Genomic DNA, 8640 nt, shown 5'->3' on the forward strand with positions numbered 1-8640 from the left:
TTTTCAGGGTTTCTTTGGCTATTTGGGGTCCTTTGTGGTTCCCCACAGATATTAGGAGGATTTGCTCTATTTGGGGGGAAAATACCATGGAATTTTGGGAGGGATTGCATTCACTGTGTCCACTGCTTTGGGTAGCATGGATATTTTAACAACATTAATTGTTCCATTCCATGAGAACAGGATATCTTTCCAGTTATTGGTGTGTTTTTCAATGTCTTCATCAATGTCTTAAATTTTCAGTGTGCAGGTCTTTCACCCCCTTGGTTGACTTTATTCCCAGGTATTTTGTTCTTTTTGATGCAGTTGTAAATAGGGTTGCTTTCTTTCTCTTTCTGATGGTTCATTATTAGTGTTTAGAAATGCAACTGATTTCTGTGTATTGATTTTGCAACTTTACTGAATTTATTTATTAGTTCTAATAGTGTTTTTGTGGCATGAAGTGGAAAATTGGAATTCAAAAATCCCACTGTTTCTACCATATCCAGGTCGTCCACAACACGGAGGACAGCGGCTCCTAATATAACCTTCCCACGGTGCCTCTAAATGACATGTGGACTTTGGGTGAACTGGATCTGGGTAAGGCTTGGCTTCTATCTGGAAGTTTGATGTTTTCTCTCCTTTTCTGGCATGCTATTGACATACATGATGTTTTGAAAAGTAATTGACTTTCCAGTAATTTCAAACATACAACTTCACATACATAAAAACAAGTCTTGTACCTTGATTAAATATACTCCTAAATATTGATGTTGACATTATTACAAATGGAATTGTTCTCATAAATTCTTTTTCAGATTATTTTTTGCCAGCGTATGCATATAAGATAGATTTTCATGAATTGATATTTTGTTCTATAACTTTGCTTATTAATTAGTTGATTAGCTCAAAGAATTTCTTTGCTGATTATAGGTAGTTTTATATATAAGATGATGTGACCTATGTTCTGTGAAGAGACACGGTTTTAATTTTTCCATTCACCCATGGATGCCTTTTATTTCTTTCCTCAAGATTCTGGGTAGAACTTCCAGTACACTATTGAGTAACGGTGATGAAGGCCAGCTTCCTGGCCTTGTTCCTGATTTCAGGAGTAAATCTTTCAGTCTTTAACATTGAGCACGATGTTTGCTGTGGCTTTTTGTACTACTCTTTTCCCTATTGAACAAATTTCCTTTTATTCCTGCTTTCTTGAGTGTTTTTCATGAAATAACACTGGATTTTCATTGTAGATTTTTTGCCTTAATTGATATGGTTATGTGTTTTTACTTCACACCATTATTGTGGTTGAATACATTGCTTACTTTTAATATGTTGAGCAACCTGAAATTCCTGGTGTAGAGATACTTGCTTATGGCATTATCCATTTAAAGTTCTGTTGGTTTCATGTTGCTATTATTGTGTGATAGATTTTTACATTCATATTTGTAAGTTGTACTGGGGTAGTTTTCTTGTTTTTTTCCTCTATTTTTAAAATCTTTTTTAAAATAGTGGTTTTATTTCATTCTAATTATTTATTTATTTTGGCCACGTCCCATGGCTTGTGGGATCTTAGTTCCACAGTCAGGGATCGAACCCGAGCCCTTGGCAGTGAAAGCACAGAGTCCTAACCACTGGGCCACCAGAGAATTCCCCAGTTTTCTTTTTCAAGATGTATTTGTATAATCTGATTAGACTTGGCTTGGTGTAAGTGGTTTGGAGGGTTAGCATTAGGGCTGCGGCTGGTGTGAGGGTTGGGGCTGTGTATGGTGTATGGTTGCTGTTATGGTTTAAGTTTTATGCTTAATGAGTTATTTATGGGTATGGTTAATGAATATATTTTATGGTTTGCTTATGGTTATGGTTTGGCTTATTGGTTAAGGTTTATGGTTTTGGTCTCAGGGTGTTAGGGTTCTGTGTTAGAGTGGGTGTTAGGGTATGGGTGAGAATTGGGGTACAGGTAGGATGCGGGTAGAGCATGGGTTAGGGTAAGGTACAGGTTTAGGGTACGGGTTAGGCTAAGGTTAGGTCAGGGCTTAGGGTCAGGATCAGAGTTTAGGGTTAGGGTCCATGTCAGGATTAGCGTCAAGGTTGAGCGAGGCCATTGTTTTCTGCTCCTCCAGTTCTGGATTCTCATTGATAGATGAATGAAATGTCTGCTCTGGTCACCCACTGTTTCAAATTGAGCTCAGCCTTAGTCAAGGGTTCTTAGGGCCTCAGAGGTCATGCAGGGTTTCCCTCCACCCTCCCTCCTGGGAAGGGTGATGCAGGCCCCACTCTGTGTGGGCAGCCCCAGGTCCAGCATGGCCCTGACATGCAGGATACTAAGCAGACGTGATGTAAGACTTGGTGCATCAGTCTGCCAGCCCCCAGGTGGTGCCTTTTTTTTTTTTCTTAATTAATTAATTAATTAATTTGGGGCTGTGTTGGGTCTGCATTGCTGCACGGAGGCTTTCTCTAGTTGCGGCGCGTGGGGGTTTCTCATTGCGGTGGCTTCTCTTGTTGCAGAGCACAGGCTCTAAGCGCGTGGGCTTCAGCAGTTGTGGCTCGCGGGTTCTAGAGCACAGGCTCAGTAGTTGTGGTGCACGGGCTTAGTTGCTCCACAGCATGTGGGATCTTCCCGGACCAGGGCTCAAACCCGTGTCCCCTGCATTGGCAGGTGGATTCTTAACCACTGCGCCACCAGGGAAGTCTGGTGTTGCGTTCGTGAGGGCTGGTGGGGCCCTCTTGGGACTGGACGGATCCTTTGTTCCATCTGCACGGGTGTCCAAGCAGGTCTCAGAACAGCCCTTGGCCTCTGAGCATCCAGGCAGGCACCCACGTTCCTCCAGCTCAGGTTAGCCTTGGCCCCTCCATCCCCGTGGCCAATTACAGAGCTGATTGTGTCTTTACTATTTAAAATTAAATCACTCTCTCCAGGTGGGCGAGAAGTTTACTTGTGAACTTGGTTAGGGTTAGGGGTTAGGGGTTAAGGGTTAGGGGTTAGGGTCAGGGTTAGGGCTAGGGCTAGGGCTAGGGGTTAGGGTTAGGCTTAGGGTTGGGTTAGGGTTAGGGGTTAGGTTTAGGGTTAGGGTTAGTGTTGGGGTAGGGTTAGGGTTAAGGTAGGGTTAGGGTTGGGTTAGGGTTAGGGTTTAGGGTTAGGGTGTCCAGCCTTACGTCCCATTCAGCTGTGAGTGTAGATGTGGTCAGTCCAGTTGCATCACAGCCCCTGATTGAATTTTGTAAGAATTCCTCTCTCTCTCACTGTCTTTCTTTTTTTATAATTAATTTTTATAGTGGGGTGTAGCTGATTTGCAATGTTGTGTTTCTTGGTGCTGTACATCCACCTGAGTCACTTACAGAGAGACATCAATAAATTCTTTTCTAGTTTCTAGTATTCAGATAGAGGTTTTTTCTGTGAATAGAGTGTGCTGAGTCCACTTCCTTGAACAATGAGTATGTCTTGGCGATTACATTATTGGCGTATGGAACGGTATCTGTGCCAATTTCAACCTCCTGGTTTATGCATCACCGCACCACACTTTTCCCCTTAAGCAGCCATCAGTGTGTTTTGTAAATGTGTGATGGTGTTCGGTTTGTAATTCAGTTCATGGTTGGCGATTTTTAGATTCCCTTTATAAGTGATATCTTATGATAAGTTTCTCTTGCTGTCTAACTTATTTCACTCTCAATGACCAAACATAAGTCCCCCTGAGTTGCTGCAACTGGCCTCATTTCATTGATTTCAGGGCTGAGTAATATTCCGTTGTGCTTAAGTACCAAATTTTCTTTCACCATTTTTTCCTTCCAAGGACTATTAAGTTGTACCCAAGTCGAGGCTGTTGTAAACATAGCAGCAGTAAACGAGGTGCCTGCGTCCTGTGGATTTTTGGTTTTTCCAACATATAGGCCCATGAGTGGAAGCGCCCTATGCTTTGTAGCTCTGTTTTTTAGATGTTTTAGGAAACACAGCACACTTCTCCAGAGTGGCCGTTGGCAATTTACATTCCCCCCTTCAGCGTAACAAGGCTCCCTTTTCTCCTCTCCTTGTCCTGCATATCTGGTTTTTACCCTTTGTGAGGATGGTCCTTTTTTCTGATTCGAAGTGATACCTCTTTGTAGTGTTGATTTGCATTGCCCGCTTCTTTGGTTGGCCAAAAAGGGCGTATGCGTTTTTCCTGAATATATTCTGGAAGTTAAATTTGAGAGACAGCTTTTTTTGTTTAATTGATTAATTAATTAATTTATTTTTGGCTGTGTTGGGTCTTCGTTTCTGTGTGAAGGCTTTCTCGAGTTGTGGCAAGCGGGGGCCACTCTTCATCGCGGTGCGTGGGCCTCTCACTATCGCGGCCTCTCTTGTTGCGGAGCACAGGCTCCAGACGTGCAGGCTCAATAGTTGTGGCTCACGGGCCTAGTTGCTCCGCGGCATGTGGGATCTTCCCAGGTCAGGGCTCGAACCCGTGTCCCCTGCATTAGCAGGCAGATTCTCAACCACTGCGCCACCAGGGAAGCCCCTTGAATAGTTTTGTATTTAAAATTTGTCTGTGGGGACTTCCCTGGTGACGCAGTGGTTAAGAGTCCGCCTGCCAATGCAGGGGACACGGGCTCGAGCCCTGGTCCGGGAAGATACCACATGCCGCAGAGCACCCAAGCCTGCGCGGCACAACTACTGAAGCCTGCGCGCCTGGAGCCCGTGCTCGCCCACAAGAGAAGCCACCGCAATGAGAAGCCCGTGCACCGCAACGAAGAGTAGCCCCGCTCGACGCAACTAGAGAAAGCCCACATGCAGCAACGAAGACCCAACGCAGCCAAACATAAATTAGAAACTACAATAAAATTGGCCTCTGAATAACTTTGAGTGAATTTGGTATAAGTTGTAAAGTTTGCATCTACATTCACTTCATTCCAAATGGTTTCCAATTAATTGTTCCTTAACTACTTTTAGAAAGCTTTTGGGATAGAGACTCCATTGTAGTTTGAATGTCCAGTTTAATGGATTCAGCAGTCCTGTCAGTAGGGCACGCTGCCTCCAGTGACCTGTGAGGGAGGCGTGGCCTGCACTTCCTGCACTGACCACAGGGTGGCGCCGAGTTCGCCTCTCTGACCCACAGCGCATGCTCGTTCCCTGCGAACTCGATTGTGAGGTCAGCTGAGAGCAGTTGAGCCTCCTCAGGCGCGGGGGCGGGGGCGGAGGACTTCCGGTAGGAGGCCCGGCTCAGTGTCTCTGCTGAGAGGAGCTCGGTCTCCGTCTCCTTAGGACTCGCTGGGGTTTCGGCTTCAGGACAAAGTGGGGCTGCGTCCACACTGACTAGGGAACTAGGTTTCCTGAGGACCCAGGTGATGCCTGAGGAAAAGGTGAAGAGACGGTGAGGAAAAGTGGGGAGAAGCTTCCTGTGGGCGACTGACCGTTGAGGGGGTCCGTCTTCGTGTGAGCGAGGGAGGGCTTGGCGTGGAAAGCTGGGTTTTTGTTCAGGTTTGTGTGCAGGGTAGCCAGCATGAGTTATGGGGCGTCCAGTTTTCCCAGCACCCATTTATGGTGGGGAGTGTCGTGCTCCTTGGTGTGTCCTTGGTCCCTGTGTCATAAATTCACCGACCCCGTCCGTGGGGGTTGAATTCTGGTCTCTCTGTCCTGTTCCTCTGGTCCCTGTGCCCGTTTTGAGCCAGTTCCACACTGTTTTGGTGACTGTAGCTTCTCAGCAGAGTGTGACGTCAGGGAGGGAGATGCCTCCAGCCCGTTCTCTTTTTTCAGGGTTTCTTTGGCTATTTGGGGTCCTTTGTGGTTCCCCACAGATATTAGGAGGATTTGCTCTATTTGGGGGGAAAATACCATGGAATTTTGGGAGGGATTGCATTCACTGTGTCCACTGCTTTGGGTAGCATGGATATTTTAACAACATTAATTGTTCCATTCCATGAGAACAGGATATCTTTCCAGTTATTGGTGTGTTTTTCAATGTCTTCATCAATGTCTTAAATTTTCAGTGTGCAGGTCTTTCACCCCCTTGGTTGACTTTATTCCCAGGTATTTTGTTCTTTTTGATGCAGTTGTAAATAGGGTTGCTTTCTTTCTCTTTCTGATGGTTCATTATTAGTGTTTAGAAATGCAACTGATTTCTGTGTATTGATTTTGCAACTTTACTGAATTTATTTATTAGTTCTAATAGTGTTTTTGTGGCATGAAGTGGAAAATTGGAATTCAAAAATCCCACTGTTTCTACCATATCCAGGTCGTCCACAACACGGAGGACAGCGGCTCCTAATATAACCTTCCCACGGTGCCTCTAAATGACATGTGGACTTTGGGTGAACTGGATCTGGGTAAGGCTTGGCTTCTATCTGGAAGTTTGATGTTTTCTCTCCTTTTCTGGCATGCTATTGACATACATGATGTTTTGAAAAGTAATTGACTTTCCAGTAATTTCAAACATACAACTTCACATACATAAAAACAAGTCTTGTACCTTGATTAAATATACTCCTAAATATTGATGTTGACATTATTACAAATGGAATTGTTCTCATAAATTCTTTTTCAGATTATTTTTTGCCAGCGTATGCATATAAGATAGATTTTCATGAATTGATATTTTGTTCTATAACTTTGCTTATTAATTAGTTGATTAGCTCAAAGAATTTCTTTGCTGATTATAGGTAGTTTTATATATAAGATGATGTGACCTATGTTCTGTGAAGAGACACGGTTTTAATTTTTCCATTCACCCATGGATGCCTTTTATTTCTTTCCTCAAGATTCTGGGTAGAACTTCCAGTACACTATTGAGTAACGGTGATGAAGGCCAGCTTCCTGGCCTTGTTCCTGATTTCAGGAGTAAATCTTTCAGTCTTTAACATTGAGCACGATGTTTGCTGTGGCTTTTTGTACTACTCTTTTCCCTATTGAACAAATTTCCTTTTATTCCTGCTTTCTTGAGTGTTTTTCATGAAATAACACTGGATTTTCATTGTAGATTTTTTGCCTTAATTGATATGGTTATGTGTTTTTACTTCACACCATTATTGTGGTTGAATACATTGCTTACTTTTAATATGTTGAGCAACCTGAAATTCCTGGTGTAGAGATACTTGCTTATGGCATTATCCATTTAAAGTTCTGTTGGTTTCATGTTGCTATTATTGTGTGATAGATTTTTACATTCATATTTGTAAGTTGTACTGGGGTAGTTTTCTTGTTTTTTTCCTCTATTTTTAAAATCTTTTTTAAAATAGTGGTTTTATTTCATTCTAATTATTTATTTATTTTGGCCACGTCCCATGGCTTGTGGGATCTTAGTTCCCCAGTCAGGGATCGAACCCGAGCCCTTGGCAGTGAAAGCACAGAGTCCTAACCACTGGGCCACCAGAGAATTCCCCAGTTTTCTTTTTCAAGATGTATTTGTATAATCTGATTAGACTTGGCTTGGTGTAAGTGGTTTGGAGGGTTAGCATTAGGGCTGCGGCTGGTGTGAGGGTTGGGGCTGTGTATGGTGTATGGTTGCTGTTATGGTTTAAGTTTTATGCTTAATGAGTTATTTATGGGTATGGTTAATGAATATATTTTATGGTTTGCTTATGGTTATGGTTTGGCTTATTGGTTAAGGTTTATGGTTTTGGTCTCAGGGTGTTAGGGTTCTGTGTTAGAGTGGGTGTTAGGGTATGGGTGAGAATTGGGGTACAGGTAGGATGCGGGTAGAGCATGGGTTAGGGTAAGGTACAGGTTTAGGGTACGGGTTAGGCTAAGGTTAGGTCAGGGCTTAGGGTCAGGATCAGAGTTTAGGGTTAGGGTCCATGTCAGGATTAGCGTCAAGGTTGAGCGAGGCCATTGTTTTCTGCTCCTCCAGTTCTGGATTCTCATTGATAGATGAATGAAATGTCTGCTCTGGTCACCCACTGTTTCAAATTGAGCTCAGCCTTAGTCAAGGGTTCTTAGGGCCTCAGAGGTCATGCAGGGTTTCCCTCCACCCTCCCTCCTGGGAAGGGTGATGCAGGCCCCACTCTGTGTGGGCAGCCCCAGGTCCAGCATGGCCCTGACATGCAGGATACTAAGTAGACGTGATGTAAGACTTGGTGCATCAGTCTGCCAGCCCCCAGGTGGTGCCTTTTTTTTTTTCTTAATTAATTAATTAATTAATTTGGGGCTGTGTTGGGTCTGCATTGCTGCACGGAGGCTTTCTCTAGTTGCGGCGCGTGGGGGTTTCTCATTGCGGTGGCTTCTCTTGTTGCAGAGCACAGGCTCTAAGCGCGTGGGCTTCAGCAGTTGTGGCTCGCGGGTTCTAGAGCGCAGGCTCAGTAGTTGTGGTGCACGGGCTTAGTTGCTCCACAGCATGTGGGATCTTCCCGGACCAGGGCTCAAACCCGTGTCCCCTGCATTGGCAGGTGGATTCTTAACCACTGCGCCACCAGGGAAGTCTGGTGTTGCGTTCGTGAGGGCTGGTGGGGCCCTCTTGGGACTGGACGGATCCTTTGTTCCATCTGCACGGGTGTCCAAGCAGGTCTCAGAACAGCCCTTGGCCTCTGAGCATCCAGGCAGGCACCCACGTTCCTCCAGCTCAGGTTAGCCTTGGCCCCTCCATCCCCTTGGCCAATTACTGAGCTGATTGTGTCTTTACTCTTTAAAATTAAATCACTCTCTCCAGGTGGGCGAGAAGTTTACTTGTGAACTTGGTTAGGGTTAGGGGTTAGGGGTTAAGG

The sequence above is a fragment of the Balaenoptera physalus genome, assembly GCF_965194825.1.
Source record: "Balaenoptera physalus genome assembly, contig: HAP1_SCAFFOLD_550, whole genome shotgun sequence".
Taxonomy (NCBI): Eukaryota; Metazoa; Chordata; class Mammalia; order Artiodactyla; family Balaenopteridae; genus Balaenoptera; species Balaenoptera physalus.